The 16,999-nt window shown below is 43.8% G+C and overlaps 1 protein-coding gene across 1 annotated transcript in view; it reads left to right on the plus strand.

Moving 5' to 3' along the window:
- Nucleotides 1-934: 934 nt before the first annotated feature.
- The window catches only part of ITPR1 (inositol 1,4,5-trisphosphate receptor type 1), a 354,215-nt gene continuing 338,150 nt past the window's right edge, over nt 935-16,999 (plus strand). Inside the window, exons 1-2 of the mRNA XM_054245889.2 lie at nt 935-1,195; nt 2,027-2,102. The gene's annotated coding sequence lies outside the window, so the exon portion shown is untranslated. The remainder of the gene's footprint in view (nt 1,196-2,026; nt 2,103-16,999) is intronic.

Below are 16,999 nucleotides of genomic sequence, written 5' to 3' on the forward strand. Positions count from 1 at the left end.
TTGAGCAGCTCGTAGCGGAGCCAGGCACTACTTGGCAGCGGGTGAAACCCACCTCGCCCTAGTCGGAGCTGCAGGAGAGCGCCCCGCCTGGACGCGCATCTCAGTAGAAGCGGCACTCTCCCGAGCCCTTATTTTTCTTGTTTGCGGTTTATTTACCTAAGCATTTACAGCACCCAGGAGCAGAGGGGCTGCTAGAGGTCGCAGATCGTATTTATTTTCTGCCTTCCAGTTTCAGAGCCGGCAAGTCACAACACGGCTCCTTAATTTGCGCACCGGAGAGGTTGGCGTTTCTTTACCTCCTGAGGGGCGACCAAAGACACAGGCAGCTCGGGCTCAAAAAAGTGCTCTCACGCGACTTGCCTGTCTCCGCTTGCGTGGACCGTCGCTCCCAGGCTTGGTTTTTCGTGCAAACCCGAGCAGGGCGGAGCAGATTAAATAAAGACAACCTCGCGCCTTTAATCCCTGACCGCAAACACTGGCGTTTTTGTGCCCCGGATTTCTGAAATTCTTGGCTCGGGGACCCAAGGCAGGAGGAGGGTGGGTAACCGCTTGTAAAAACTTCCCAAAGCAGAAATCCGAGCGCCTCGCCCCTCCCCGGCCCCAGTGACACCTGGATTCCAGGGAAGAGGGGCAACCGGAGGAGAGGCGTCCCCAAGGGTTGGGGGCACTTCCCAGGGGCGGCTTTATGGGGGGGGGGTAGCGCCAAGCCCTACCGACCTCAGTCTGCGAGACTGCTCAGCAGCATGAACGCCCCGTAGGACGTCCCTCCCCGGTCCCCGCGCGCGTCTATTTAGGGCCCAGTCCCGGCGCCCAGGAGGTTCTGGGACTTGTAGTCCCTCCCCTCAGCCTCAGGCGCCGCCGCAACCCGGGACTCGGACTACATTGCCCAGGGAGCTTTCCGGCCTATATAAGCCGCCGGGAGCCGCTTCAAAGTGCAGTAACCATGTGGATGTGCTGCTGAAGTGTTTCCTTAAGCTTGCTGGGGTGGGAGGAGAGGAGGAGGAGGAGGAGGTGGTGGTGGAGGAGGAGGCAGGGGGTGGAGAGAGAGAAAGCGCAAGCCGAGAGGAGGTGTGGGTGTTCCGCTTCCATCCTAACGGAACGAGCTGCCTCTTCGCGGACATGGGATTACCCAGCGGCTGCTAACCCCTCTCCTCGCCCTGCTGCCCCAAACCGGCGTGGCTCCCCGGGCACCAAGGTAGCGGCTGGGGCCGGGCAGAGGGCGCGGGGAGTTGGCACTGGCTCCCTGGGCGCAGAAGTTTTTGCCCCGCTTTCTGGGAGATCTTGATGGATGTGCATGCACTTGGCATGCATTTGGGGGGTTCCTTTACTGCGGGCAGTTTTTAGGGGGAGCTCATTTGAGGCTTAAAAAGCCTTAAATATCCTCGACTCTAGTGCATAGTGTTGGGGGCTCCCCATTCCGGACTGGTATGGCATTCCCCCAAGTTGGAAACTGTTGCCGCAGCTGCAGGAAATAGTTTTTTTCTTTTTTTGAAGAGAGAGGTTGTGGGGGTGTCATATGTAAGTCTGCTCAAGGAAATAATCTTTCTAAAAATGTAGCCCTCTCTTGCACTGCATGGTTGGGAGAATAATGCATGTGTGGGGAGCCCCCGTGGGGAGGGTTTTTAAAAATGGAAGAAAACCGGGGAAGCAGTGAGGGCTGAAGTGTGGACGAAGCTCACGTCCAGTGAGGATGCAGGCTTCGGATACTTGGCCACCTCGCCGGGAAACAAGTGCTTTGGGATTTGCCAAACATTTCCCTTAGTTCCAGCCTCCCGCAAGTTCGGAGTTTGTGCGTGCCTAGTCTCACTTGTCAGTTACATCCTGGAAATGAGCGTAGATACCTGTATTCTTCTCCCAAGCGATCCCACCAAACCTGCCTGCCAAGTTTGGGGAGGCTCTGCTCCAGACTTGGGTCTCTCCAGGGGAGGAGGCTAAAGAAGGTGGAAACTTGTAATTTAGAACATTTCTGTTAGAGACCCATCTTCCGCGGTCTGTTACTCAGTCTTCTTTCTTTCTAAATATTTAGGAGCTGACTGCAGAGGAGCAGGATTTGCACCCCTCGCTGGGCTTGTTTTGGCAACAGAGTGCCTGACCCGGGTCAGGTGAGTGTGGAAGCCTGAGTGCTGTAGTCAATAATGAGTTTTTGTCCTACGTCTATTTTAAGTTCTATCTAAACAGCCAAGGAAGTGGGAAGTAAGAAAAAGAAACTCCGTTGCTCAGTCGTCAAAATTTGCCTCTGCCTTTGGTGAGGGCTTTAAAGAGCAGAGGTCCAGTGGACAGTCCGTTTCTTGGACGTAAGCACAGAATTGAAGGAGCCTGAAGGTTTATGAGGGGGGCGGTGGGGAAAGGCCATTAAATGGAGCAATAAAACGGCGGCCCATTGCCGGGCTGTGCTGGTGATTTAAATTCTGAAGGATGCAGTGCGTTTCATATGCCAGGATGTGTAAGCAGTATTCACTGCCTCTCTCCTTCAGAAAATAGTTATTCTCTTCGAACTTTGAACCTGTGGCTTAATCAGAGTAGGTTGGACTCCAAGAAATGAAAGTGGTTGCTGCAAGTTGAAAGAATTAGAACTTAAAAAAGGGAAGTTAGTTGTTGAAGCTTAAGATAGTAACATTCAGCCCTTGACTCAAGCCACCTGAATGTCAAGGAATCAGGCAGGTCCCTGTTGTCTTGGGGCCTGTAGTGGAATATGAGCTGAGAGCAGCATTTGTCTGTAAACACAACAGTTTCTATTTTTTCCCCAAAATGGTCAGACTGCATTTGAAGAGTGGGAGGTTTCAACGGGTGCACATACATCACGATTGCTACAGATTTGGCCATCAGAAGTTTTTTCCCCCCGAAATGTTCAGAAACATGGTAAATAACAGGGTAACAGAGGTGGGTGGGGTGGGTGGCTGGGTCTTAGTAACGTTTTTAACATTCTAAATATTTAGCTGTTCCCTGGGCTACAATCTTTGGACTTTTTAAATGAGAAAATAAAAGTCAGATGCTTCATTATAGTGGTGTAGTGCTTTTGTTTCCTGTTGATAAGATCCTCGGGAGTACTGGCGGAGTGAGAAGCATTTGGATGTGAGAACTCTAGTTTCTTATTGGAATTCTTTTATTGACTCACATGGCTATATGAGTGCTCACAGGGCCAAGTATTGGGTCTAGTTCCCCTCTTCAGAATTAGCTGTACAACAAGGAGAACCTGGCTCACAGATTCCTTTCTAACTGGTTGGTAAAAATAATAAGATGGTTACACATTAAGTACTCGTAAGCCAGGGTCAGAGCCGTATGTCTCGGAAACCCTTTGAGTGACATACAGGTGAAGAAACTGAGATGCAGAGAGTGAAATCACTTGTCCGGTAGCTAGTATAAAGTAGGAGCAAGGTATACATACCTTCAGGCAGTGAGGCTGTACTGCATCCCACAAATGGACCTAAGTTGATTTGGGGATGGGGAGTGGTGAGAGGGAAGCTAGGAAAAATGGAAAACTTACTGCTATTGATGAAATAACCTGCTTATATCCCACCAATGATGAAGTAATACTTAACACTGATGTAAGAAGGAAAGGATATAGCCACAAATATAGGGATAAAAGAGTGCAGATATTTGAGGAGGTATTAGATGTTGTAATGAGTTCACTTTGGAAAGCCTGAATGAGGAGAGTAAAAAGAAACAACACAAAACCACAAGAAACATTATGCAAGTTAAGTATTAGGCTCATCTCCCAGCTGAAATACATCTTGATTATTTATATCAAAGCATCTGAGTAGGTGAAAGGATCAGGCGTTTCCCCTTTTGAGTAATTCGAAAGTTTAAACTGTAGTGTGCAATGTGAAACGTTGCTACCTTTTCATATACCTTCCAGTTTGCTTTGCAGCCAGTCGTGCAGACATTTCTGTTTTCCATTTTTTTCTTTCAAGTATGTGTGATTATGCATATGCACATCTAAAGAACAATCTGCTCTTTCAACAATTCAAATCCGAACAGAAAATCCTTTCAAGATACCCTTCTTATCAGGCAGGGAAAGTTCTTCAAGTTCTAAATGAATTACTCTGGCTCTTGCATTGAGATTCATGAAAGTCATTTGGGGTTAACAATAGTATTATCCATTTCAACAAAGTGATTGTCTTTTGGAGGGAATTGGCCTCTTTAGGAAGAAGTGGAATGGTTGCTTAGAAAAAAAGAGATGAACTGCACAGAAAGATCAGTCTTTTTCTTCAAAGTATTTTCAAGTGAGGAAGATCAGGGTGTTAGTGTTGTGGGTAGGGAGGAGAGTGGGCAGAGAGAAAGGTAAAGAAAAAGAAACCCTAATCCAGTGGTGTGCAGAAGTTGACTTCCAGAGGAGAGGAAATATCACACAGCTTTTCAGCTCATTTATAACGGTATCATGGAAACTCTGATTTCTTCACAAGCAGCTCTTAGAAAACAAACCAAAATAAAATAAACACCAAATATGAACAACAGAAAACACAGCCAAAATAAAAGTAGTCCTGGAGTTAGGTTTCTAGGTCAAGCTGTCTTTGGATACATCTGATTAAGGAGTCTCCACAAGGCCAATTTCCATCTTGTTTACTATTGGTTTGATTTTTAAAAATAAAACACATTGCATTTGCAGGCTGTCTATAATCAGAAGTGAATGCAGTTTTTTTTTCTGTTTTTGCTGTTTTAAGTTTGTGCATAGCTCAATTGATGAATGCAATTAAGGCTTGAAGTCAGTGATGTGAAGGACATAACTTCTGTGACTCCTTACAATTGTCTTGGTGTCTGTGGTTCTGAGATAATTGCTGCTGATGGTGAGCCAAATAAACTACTGAAACCACCACCCATTGAACTTTGAGATTCCTAAATCGGATGTAGTTTAAGGCACATGGTGTGGTGAATCTATTTAACAGACTCTGAGGACAATTCAAGTTGTTGTGTGTGATTCAAGTGTTTTATTCTTTATTCAACAAATTTCTTGAACACTTGCTATATACTAAGGTGTATTCTAGGTGCTCAGGATACAGCAATGAACAAACCACCCTGTTCCTGAGAAGCTTATGTCATAATTGGTGGGAGGCAGCCAATATAAATAAGCAAGTAAGAAGTATAGTATTAGAGTTAGTAAGTGCTATGGAGAAAAAGAAAACTGGTCAAGGAGGGAACAGAAAATAACAAGTGGAGAAATTTGATCCCTTGTGCATTGCTTGTGGGAATATAAAATGGTGAAGCTGCTGTGGAGAGCAGTGTGGCAGTTACTAAAAATAAATAAACATAAAATTACTATATGTTCCACCAATTCCACTTGAAGGTATATACTTTAAAAAATTAAAAGTAGAGACTTAAGCAGGTATTTGTACACTGGTGTCAGCAGAAGCATTATCACAGTAGCAAAAGGTAGAAACAACCCAAGTCTATTGATGAATGAACAGATAAACAAAATGTGAACTATGCATACAATGGAATATTATTCAGTCTTAAAAAGAATTCTGACACATGCTACAATGTGGATGAACCTCGAAAGCATTATGCTAAGTGAAACAAGCCAGAAACAAAAAAGGACACTTATTTAATTATTTTTCCTGCAGGAGGCATCTAGAGTAGTCAGAGCCCTGCAGACAGAAAGTAGAATGGTGATTGCTAGGGGAGAGAAAAGACGGGTGGGGCCGTCAGTGTTTGTTGACGAGATAGTTTCTGTTTGGAAAGACGAAAAAGTTCTGGAAATGGATGGTGGTGATGCTGCACAACAGTGTGAATGTACTTAGTGCCACTGAGTTATAACACTTCACAGTGGTATATTCTATGGTATGTATATTTTACAGCAATTTTAAAAAGCAACAAGACATGATGAGAGGCATTAGGGGAGTACTTAGGTGGGGATTAGATCTTTACTACATGACGTCTCAGCACAGAGCTGAAGGAGGCAAGCGAGTTGGCCCTATAGATATCAGGGAGAAAGTGTGTTCCAAATGTCAGAGCAGCAAGTACAGAGGCCCTGAGATAGGAGTGAGTGTGACATGTTGCAGCAGGGAGAAGAAGACCAGGGTGGCCATAGCTGAGGGAGAGTGCTGGGAGTTCAGGAGGGAGAGGGACTCAAGGTCCAGGCCTATAGGGACCAGATTTTGCAGGTCAACAGTGGTTTATCTGAGGACTTGTAAACTCTCCCAGAATTCTCAATGTGGTTTTCAACATCATGAAAATACGTTGTCCTTTCTGGAGAGACTCTGGTAAGGCTGGCAGGATCACATACCAGACGGGAACTTGATAGGGGGTAAAACCCAGATTTCTGGGCTGTCTGGTTAATGACAGGACTTACCTGGGATTTTAATTCACTTCAGTAGGAAAGTAAAGTTTGACAAGTAGGTGAACATACAGTTGGCTTGGACGGCAATTTCTAAGAACCTAATGATAATCCTGGAGTTTCAACACAAACCTTCTATGTCCTACTGCCACCCTGCGGGGTATCCAGTGTCATTTTAAGAGATATTTACAAGGAGGACTAATGTTCTGCTCTCCAGCATCCTTGGGGAATTAGAAGCTCTGTGTTGGTGATTCTCCCTAACAAGTGAAGGGGACCCCTGCATATGTGCAAACTTAAAGCACAACTCAAATTTTGTTACTTATTATGTAAGAGATGCATATTCATGTAGCACACACCTTGGACTCAGGTACTTAGGCTGAGGCAGGAGAAGCACTTGAGCCCAGGGGTTTGAGGTTGTATTGCAGTATGATTGCATCTGTGATAGCTACTGTACTTCAACCTGGGCAACATAGCAAGACCCTGTCTCTATTAAAATTTTTCTTTGAGGAGAAAAAGATAGCATATTCATTGTAGTGCAACATTAGGAAATAAAGATGAGCAATGAAACAAAACAATTTCAACTATTCAAGCTAGGATTTCAGGCTTTTCCTCTTAAGTATGCATATGTAAAATTTAGGTATATAATTACATTTCATAAAAAGCGATGTGTATAATACCTCTCATTTGGTAAATTACCTTTTGTACATATTGAACATCTTTTATTTTTAATAAATAGACATTTGTGTCTCATTTCTCTAAATGTATCTGCCCCTTGGATGGTCTTTCATTTTTATTGAGTCTGTGTTTATACTTCCTTGATATATATACATACATACATAGATATTTGTAAAAATATATAATAATTTTACACAGACATCTATTTAGCAGTTTGAATTAGGGTCAAAACATTACAAATGGTTGATGTCTGTTAATTTCTGTATTTCCTCTGCACATCTTTTCTTCCATGCATTTTGTTGTTGTTGTTGTTACTGAAGAAACTGGGTGATACACAAATCCACAGTTTAAACTTTGCTGATAACAGCTGTTCGTTGTGGTTTAACATGTTTCTCTATTCCCTTTGCCTACCATGATTTGGTAGTTAGTATAGAGGCTTGGTCAGAGTTGGGTTCTTTTCTTTTTTAAATTAAGAAGGGGTCTCACTATGTTGCCTAGGCTGGCCTTGAACTCTTACACTCAATCAGTCTTCCTGCCCCAGCCTTCCCAGTAGCTGGGACTCCAGTAAGTCTACTCTGTAAACTTTGCTTAGGACCATGTGAGATGTTGGATGTCTGTTCTTGTTATATTAGCATCCCATGATGCTCACTACCCAAAGCCATTAGTTATCTAGTCACTGAGAAATGGGCTGGGAAAGTTCCTGAGACTTTGACACAGCCCTTGTAGTTTCTGCTAGCTTTTTTGATTTCTGTATAACAAGATGTTCCAGGCTCATCTTCTCTATTTCTTGTCCCAGACCGAGAATCAGCCTTTTCTCCAAGGAGCCTTTACTCTTTTAAGAGAGAAATGTTTTTTGTTTTGTTTTGTTTGTCTTTTTGTTTTTTAAGACAGGATCTCACTCTGTTGTCCAGGCTGGAGTGCAGTGGCACAGTCTTGGCTCACTGCAACTTCTGCCTCTTGGGCTCAAGCTATCCTCACACCTCAGCCTCCTGAGTAGCTGGGACCACAGGCATTCACCACCACACCTGGCTAACCTTTTGTGTTTTTTGTAGAGATGGGTTCTCACCATGTTGTCCAGGCTGGTCTCAAACACCTAGACTCAAGCAGTCTTCCCACCTTGATCTCCCAAAGTGTTGGGATTATAGGTGTGAGCCATTAGCCTGGCCAAAATGGTATTTAGAGATCTCTCCACTTAGGGCCATGTAGATACTCTTGTTATCCTCATCTTACAGATCAGAAAATTAAAATGAAGAAACCTTAAAACTTGAATTACTTAGGTGAAAGCATTTCCAAAATGCAAGTGACCCAACCTTCCCTTTTTGCAAAGAGTTTTGAACATAATCTAAACTTTTTAAAAAAAATTGGTGAGGCTAACACATAGTCGTTCTCCCCAGATGAGCAACAATGTTGTTATTGTTCTCTCTGTCGCCAGGCTGGAGTGCAGTGGCACAGTCTTGGCTCACTGTGATTCTCCTGCCTCAGATTCCAGAGTCACTGGGACTGTGGGTACACGTCACCATGCCCAGCTAATTTTTGTATATTTAGGAGATGGGATTTCACCATATTGTGATTTGCCCACCTTGGCCTCCCAAAGTGCTGGGATTATAGGCGTGTATTACCTCACCCAGCCTGGGGGATGTTTTTCAAATTCTGTGGCAACCCATTAAGAGGTTGTTAAATCAATTTAATGGGCTTCGATGAACTTTTCATTTTTTGAGACAGGGTCTTGCCCTGTTGCCAAGGCTGGAGTACAGTGGCATGATCTTGGCTCACTGCAGCCTCAACCTCCTGGCCACAAGTAATCCTCTCACCTTGGCCTCCTAAGTAGTTGGGACCACCAGGATGCCCCACCACACTTGGCTAATTTTTTTTTTTCTGTAGAGATTGGGTTTCCCTATGTTGCCCAGGCTGGCCTCAAACTTCTGGGCTTCAGTGATCCTCTTGCCTTGGGCTCCCAAAGTGCCGGGATTAGAGGTGTGAGTCACCAGGCCCGGCCAAAATTTTTTTTTTTTTTTTCTTTGAGACAGAGTCTCGCTTTGTCGCCAGGCGCCAGGCTGGAGTGTAGTGGCTCGATCTCGGCTTACTGCAACCTCCGCCTCCCAGGTTCAAGCAATTCTCCTGCCTCAGTCTCCCGAGTAGCTGGGACTACAGGCACACGCCACCACGCCCAGCTAATTTTTGTATTTTTTTAGTAGAGATGGGGTTTCACCATGCTGGCCAGGATGGTCTCGATCTCTTGACCTCGTGATCCACCCTCCTTGGCCTCCCAAAGTGCTGGGATTACAGGCGTTAGCCACCGCACCCGGCCCAAACTTTTTTTTTTTAATGACATACTCTAGAATAGAAAACATGGAAGTGTATTGCATGGATACTTGAAAAGAACTGTTTACATTACAACAAAATTCTTTGTCTCACATGCACAGTGAACATTGGGTTGTAAGTCCAATAGTTTTTTTACTTTGGAATGCAGACAAATGTTTGAGAAACAGTGTTCTACATCTTTGCCACTCCAATTGTGGTTCCCAGACTAGCGTTATTGACATTAACTGAGAACTTGCTGGCAATTGCAGACTCTCAGACCCTACCCTACATTCAATGAATGAGAACCTACATTTTTGCAAGATCCTCAGGTGATTCACACACTCGTGAAAACGTGAAAATATCTGCATTGGATGATGCCTGTCCCTGTGCTTTTTCAGTCCTCATCTTTTAGTGGTTCTTTTGCATTTTCATGGCTAGCTCTCACCTGTTGAAGGTGAAGCTGACCTTTGTACTTTCCCCCTGCAGCCTTATTTTCAGTGAAGTGGAAAGGTAGGCTTATCACCAACCTAAAATGAGAGTAAGTAGCTCTAAAAGGATTCTCTGTCTGGCAAACATGGGAACTTTCATGCTTATGTTTGGGGGATGCTTTTTTTTTTTTTTTTTTTTTTTTTGAGACGGTGTCTCTCTCTGTCTCCAGGCTAGAGTGCAGTGGTGCGATCTCGGCTCACTGCAAACTCCACTTCCCGGGTTTAAGCGATTCTCCTGCCTCAGCCTCCTAAGTAGCTAGGACTACAGGCACATGCCAGCATGCTCAGCTAATTTTTGTATTTTTGGTAGAGATGGGCCAGGATAGTCTCAATCTCTTGCCCTTGTGATCTCTGCCTCGGCCTCCCAGAGTGCTGGGATTACAGGTGTGCACCACAGTGCCCAGCCTGGAGGATGCTTTTATTGGCTGTTCAGATGAAGGCAGAAAGAGACCAGATGGTACATGTACCCTCTAGAGTTGTGAAGTCACTGCTGTAAACAAAACAAAGCTGCATTTTCATCTGCTGTCACTGACACTGAGGAATTTATGTTTTATACTTTCCGACCTATCTCATCAGCAGAACTTCCGGACTACTTGATATAATGCGGCTCGTCAGAAGATGAACATAAGAAAAATATCACTAGCCTGCAAGTTTCTTACTGTTCATTTGCATTTTAGAAGGAGCTTTATCTGGGAAGTGATTTTCTTTTGCAAGAACAGCTTAAAAGCATCTCGGGCACATATTTCTGAACAGGAAAAGCTGATATGACACCCAGACGAGGGACGTTCATTTGTTTGCCTTGTCGTGTGTGTGTATGTTCTGTCTCGTGTCCCTCCCCACCCTCTCTCTGTCCACCTTGCCAAATCCTTCTATTCCTTAGGGCCCATCCCAAATGCTTCCTCCTCTGGGAAGCTTTTTCTGATACTTGAAAATCTGTCATTTGAAACTCCAGAGCACTGAAACCTATTTTCCTTATGTGCCTTTTTTTTTTTTTTTTTTTTTTTTTTAAACCCGTAAGAATACCTGGCACACAGGAAGTGCTTACACAAGTAATTTGTGTGTATGTTTTGTCTCCCTTTGAAGGCTGCTTGGAAGAACCTAGTTTTTTGTACCCCTCTCCTGATTAAATATTTCTCAAGCTGGCATTTTTCTTCGAAAAACCTTTTACAGCCAGGCACTGAGGGTTACACCTGTAAGCCTAGCACTTTGGGATGCCAAGGTAGGCGGGTCACCTGAGGTCAGGAGTTCGAGACTACTCTGGCCAACATGGTGAAACCCTGTCTCTACTAAAAATACAAGAAAAAGAATTGGCCAGGCATTGTGGGTGGGTGCCTGTAGTCTCAGCTACTCAGGATACTAAGGCAGGAGAATTGCTTGAACCCAGGAGGTGGAGGTTGCAGTGAGCCGGGATTGCACCACTGCACTGCAGCCTGGGTGGCAGAGTGAGACTCCTCTCAATTAAAAAAAGAAAAGAGCCCTTTCTGCAGAGGGTGACGTGAGGACCACGTAGAGATATACTAAGCATTTCCTTTTGATAGCTTTTGAGGTGTTGTTCAGTACAACTCTCTAAAGTACATTTGGCTTGGGTAACTGTTGAGTATTCATAAAAAGGAGTGGAAAAATCAGGTAGTGAACCCAAGCTGCTCTTGGGTCATAATGGTATTGTCCTGGTGAGCCACAGGGTGGGGACTCCGCCTCACTGAGTGTTGACTTCTTGGGTAAGGGGCAAAACGTGGAACATCTGTGCATCTGTTTCCTCTTCTGTAAAATAGGTATAAAAATACCTGCTTTGGTTCATTGCTGCTAAGTTGCCTAAAAACAAATGTTTGCAGAAGGCTTTATAGATTAAAAAAACAAAGCAAAACCTATCTATGTTCTAGCACAGTTGTTCTCAATGGGGACAGGGAGGGTGGTTTTGTCCACCAGGGGACATTTTGTATCGTCTGGAGACATCTTTGGTTGTTCTTTCTGGCAGGCGGGGGGCGGGGGGGGGATGCTACTGGTGTTTTGCGGGTAGAGGTCAAGGATGCTGCTCAACATCCTTCAGTGCACAGGACAGCCCCCTGCGTCCCCCAACAGAATGTCAGTAGTGATCAGGCTGAGAAACTGTCCTTGAGTGAATTTTTCAGGCTTGGTAAGTATTTTATCTCACTCTGAGGATATTGTCCTAACTTGATTTGCTGGTTTTTTGAAGTTTGGGTTGTGTAGGCAGAAGGATGTCTCTTCAGGCTGGGACAGACTTCAACTTTTTAACAAAATAAGAACCCTCTCCCTTATCACCCCTCCCCTCAAAAAACAAAAAGACTTAAAACCAAAACAACACTGACCTTGGTATCTGGAGCCCTGTGGTCTAGCTTTGGCCACTCATTGGCTGTGTGACCTCCAAGAAATCACGGGGCCTCAGGTTTGTTTTTTCTACCCATAAAATAAAGAATTTTAGCTAAATGCTCTCCACGCACCAAATCTGCAGCTCTCTGCCTGGGAAATGTTGAGCTTTTGGTTGAATTCTCTTACTTTGGCCTTGAAGAATAGAAGCCATGAGAGCAAATGTCAGTATGGGCATCTTTTTTTGAGAAATAACTCTGTAGATGCTGTACCTGTTTAAGGAACAGGTTCTTTAGCAGACATGTCTGAAAAAGCGAGTAGGTTTATTTTTGTGCGTGTGGCGGGGGATGGGGGAATGATCAGCATTGTATTATACTAGAGAATCACTCCTCCAAACTTCAGATTTACAGCTGCTATTTCTGGGATGTCATGAAGGGCCTTGCTTAAAGTTGAAACTTCTGAATTGGTGACTTCCTTTGGGACTGCCTGAAAATGAAAGCAGAATATGATTTTCTGTGCTCCGAGAGAAGTGCTTCTTTACAAGAGAATAAATCATCTGATGATGGGTACACACTGCGTTTCTGAGGATGATCTGATTAGCAGCTAATGGGGACAAGAAGGCACGGAGGGGAGGCTGTGTAAAAATGTGTGGGGAGGAGGCCGGCATTGTGTCCAAGTAAAAAACGTGCTGTTCATCCTCATTTCACAATAAAGATGGTATCTCCAAGCATCTTTGCTCAAAGGAAGTTCTGAAATTAACCCTGAGAGTGCTTAGGAACAGGAGCAGAACTGTTGTAAAGGGAGACTTTATCTCCCTCTTGAACAAGTCAACTGTAAATGTGTTAGGTTTTCTCTACCCCGTATTTACAGCCATATTACCATATATGTACCTGGGTGAGGGCATCGCAGGGAGACTAGTGTTCCTCTGGAGGGAGTTTCCTTGGCCTCTTGCCAGGAGATTGATTAAATGCCAGCAGCTCTTCCTTTTTCTGGACATACTCCTGTTTTTCCTGTGAAAGACCGCATGGTTTGCTGGGCTCGTCCCATTGTTAACCTGCCTTGCTGGGTACTGCTTGACCTAAAAAGTGAAATGGTGCCTTTTTGTCTTAGTGCTTTTCCATGGTTCTGAGGGTCCACTGCCTTATGGCCTCTTGGCTTGCCAGGTGCTTTGAGCAGAAGCCCCATGTGTAAGCCCCTCTCTTTGCTGCCTAACTTCAAAGGAAGCTTTTTTTTTTTTTTTTTTTTGAGAAGGATTCTTGCTCTGTCATCCAGGCTGCAGTACGGTGGCATGATATTGGCTCACTGCAACCATCATGTCCCGGGTTCAAGCAATTCCCGAGCAGCTGGGACTACAGGCACGTGCCACCACTTTTGGCTAATTTTTGTATTTTTAGTAAAGATAGGGTTTTGCTTTGTTGGTCAGGCTGGTCTTGAACTCCTGACCTCAAGTGATCCACCCACCTCAGCCTCCCAAAGTGTTGGGATTCAGGCATGAGTCACCATGCACAGCCTGAAGGAAGCTTTTTGGTTTTATTATTTTAAAAGCAAGCAGCAAGAAAACCAGCGCCAAAGGACTTTGGCAAGGGCCTTTTGTTTTTTAGGAGGCAGAGGTAGTGTGGTTATGCCAGGAAAGGATAGGGAAGGCTGATGGATTTGTTGTCAGCTACATTTTTTAGCAGAAGAATGGCTGTCCAAATGCAGGTGCTTTGGGGTCAGGTGGCAAAGCTTGGCAGCTGGGGGATAGATGCAAAGGATGGTGTATGAGTGAGATGCTGGCACTCACTCCTCACCTGGCTTTGCTTTGGTGGTTCTGGTTTTATCAGGGATAGTGGGAAAAACGTTCTGTTGGAGTTGGCATTGATACGTTCAGGTCAGTGCAACTTGTGTCCCTTTTGTATATTCACTTGTTGTTTGGACTTTGACAAGTGGTTGTCAGAGCTGATCTTCTGCTGATTATAAGCCTAAGAAGTTTAGAAAAAGGAGTTTATGAGAATAGAAAATAGAACAGATTAGAAGGTAGAATTATAACAGCTAATAGGAATGCTTCCCATGTGCCCCTTTCTATGTGCTAAGCATATTTTCATTTTCACAGTTAATTGTCATAATAAGTCTGAGGTAAGTCCTCATTATCCCCATTCAGCAGAGGAGGAAATTGAGGGCCAGATAAGGGAAGTAACTTGATTGAGGTTAGAAACTTAACGTTGCATTTAGAATAGGAGACAGATTTTTTAGCCTGGCCTGTGAAGTCCTACTGGCTCTGCCTTCTCTACCCTGACTTCAGTCTGTACATTCTTCCTTTCTCCATTAGTGCCGTAGGCATTGGGCTAGCTTTCTGTTTCTGGAATTTGCCAAGCTCTTTCCTGCTTTACGGCCTTTGTACTAGCTGTTTGCTCTACCTAAAATGCTCTTCCGCCTGAATTTTTTTTTTCTGCATGACTGCCTCTATCTTGACTTTCAGGTCTTCACTTAAATGCCTCATCTTGTTTCTTCTGACCAGCCAAAATTGAGTTGCCACTTAATCATATCACCCGGTTTTAATTTTTCACATTTGCTGGTCACTGTCTGATTTGTCTTGCTGCTCTGTTTCCTGTCTGTCTGCCCTCACTAGAATATAGGCATCATGGGAGCAGGGACCTTGCTTGTCTTGCTTTGATCTGTACCCCCAGTACCTAGAGTAGTGGTGGCATATAGTAGGTATCAATACATATGTTTGATAAGAAGGAAGATTGAAGTTTCAAATCAAACCGTTCACTCTCTAAAGCTCTGGCTGTACAGTGCATATTTTGCATTTTCTTCCTGTTATATAAAGTTTTCAAACTGATACAGTGGGAGTCCCAAGCATACAGTCATTGCCAGGGCAACTCTTAACACAGTTTATGGCAGTAGTTTTCAAACTTTTGGCTCTCAGGAGCTCTTTACATGCCTAAAGGCAATTCAGGACCCTAAAGAACTTATGTTGATGTGAGTTGTATCTGTCTGTATTTACCATGATAGAAATTAGCACTGAGAAAATGAATATTGAAAAAGTACTTTCAAAACCCCATTGCACATTGACCTATTGACATATTTTTAATAAACAAGAAGAATATTTTCCCAAACAAAAATTTTGTGAGAATAGTAGCTTTTTATTTGCAAATCACTTTGAAATCTGGCTTCATAGAACATAGCTGGATTCACAGATCATGTATCTGCTTCTGTCTTCAGTCTACTGTTAAGTCACGTGCCTCACAGCCTCTGGAAAACTTCACTGTAAATGTATGAGAGACTGAGTGAAAATGAAAATAATGCCTCGATGTTATTATGAAAATAGTTTTGACCTTGAAGTTTCCCTGACCCTTGGGCCACCATTGATGGCCACTGACTTGCAGAGTTAATTTGAAATGTGGGGTTGTGGCATGGAACATTAGAGAGAGGGAGAAACTGAAAGCTTAAGTGACAGGGTGCAATTGACCATCTCCAAATCTGGGTGTTGTATCAGATCTTTCTGTTCAGAAATAAATGCACGGGGATGCTTTTCAGTTGTTTTTGTAAAACAAAACTGATTCCTAGTTAAACCTCCTTCTGAAATGCAAAGGAACACCGAGAATTTGGAAGCTAGTGGTACTTGTCTTACATTCATCTTTTTCTGATGAGCAAGATTATACCAAGCAGTCCAGAAATTCTGCAGTGGGGACGGGTCATTAAAATATTATAAAGCACAGGTTCCTCTCTGTGTCTGAGAATAGCACCTTCAAGTGTAACTGCCTTTATAAGTGTTAGTCTCCAACCCTTACTTGGTTCTTTTTGTAGCTTTTGGCCTCAGATGAAGTTGTGTCCTACAATAGAAATTAGATTGACACTTAATTCTCTTAGATTCTGTCATAACTGGTGTTTAAGGAACCAGGGTGGAAGCTTTTAGTAATAGATGAGCTATATTCTGTGCTAGCGAGCTTAGCTGTTTGAGGAGGCAAAATGATTACAAATTCAGGCCTCTGGAGAGTATTTTGCATGTGTCTTGGGTTAGTGATATATAAGATTTTCACTGGTAAGGTGATTGGGTGGTAAAATACAGAGGAGCTTTGTCATCAGGAAATTAATGGTGCACTGTGGGAACGAGGCGAGGGGTTGCAGGCCTGGCAGGGGATCTGAAATACCTGACTCATGCTTAGAAGGGTCTCGTTTAAGGTCAGGCTGTCAGTGGGACTCCCTCACGACCGGATTACTGAAAGTCAGACAGTTCAGCCCCAGTGGCCAGTAGGCAACTTTAATTAAACATAGGAGGCTTGCCCTTGTGCCTTGGTAGAAATGAGCATGTCCGTGGTTTTGGGGTCCCCTAACTAGTGTAAAGTCAATATCTCATTTCCTCCCAAGCCCGTCCACCCTTGAGGATTAAGTGATCCCTTAGGTAGCTTCCTGGTTAATGAAGAGTTCTACTTTAGTCTCAGTTTTAGGAGTTCTTAACTTTTAAATTCAGAATTCTGTGTAGGCGAAAATCGAGATTTTTTTTTTGAAAAATGAATGTAATGCAATTAGTTAAGTGTGTGCAGGAGAAATAATAGATGGAAAAATTCTAATAAGTGAGTTTTCTGCCACAGTCAAATGAGTGAGTTTTCCATCACACTCAAAGCTTTTAGCAAAAGAAAAAAAGAAAAAGAAAATCCAAAACCTATCTTGAGCTGCTGCTTAAAATTAAATGAGCATATTTCTTTTTTAGTGATGCTGTGCTTTGGCCTGTTTTCTACCAAAGTAGAAGAGGTTCTAAATACTGAATTACTATCCCTTTGAAGAGGTTTCCACCACCCCCACTGCCAGCAGGGGACCTAGATTGATGTTAGAAGGCGGGGGTGTTGAGTTGAGGTCTGGCCAGCTTGGGTATTGTGAGTTTGGGTACTGACAAAACAACAGTACTCAGGATATGCTGTGCAAATACCAGCCACCTCCTGGGCTAACAGAGCATTTA

Source organism: Callithrix jacchus, chromosome 15, assembly GCF_049354715.1.
Source record: "Callithrix jacchus isolate 240 chromosome 15, calJac240_pri, whole genome shotgun sequence".
Classification (NCBI taxonomy): domain Eukaryota; kingdom Metazoa; phylum Chordata; class Mammalia; order Primates; family Cebidae; genus Callithrix; species Callithrix jacchus.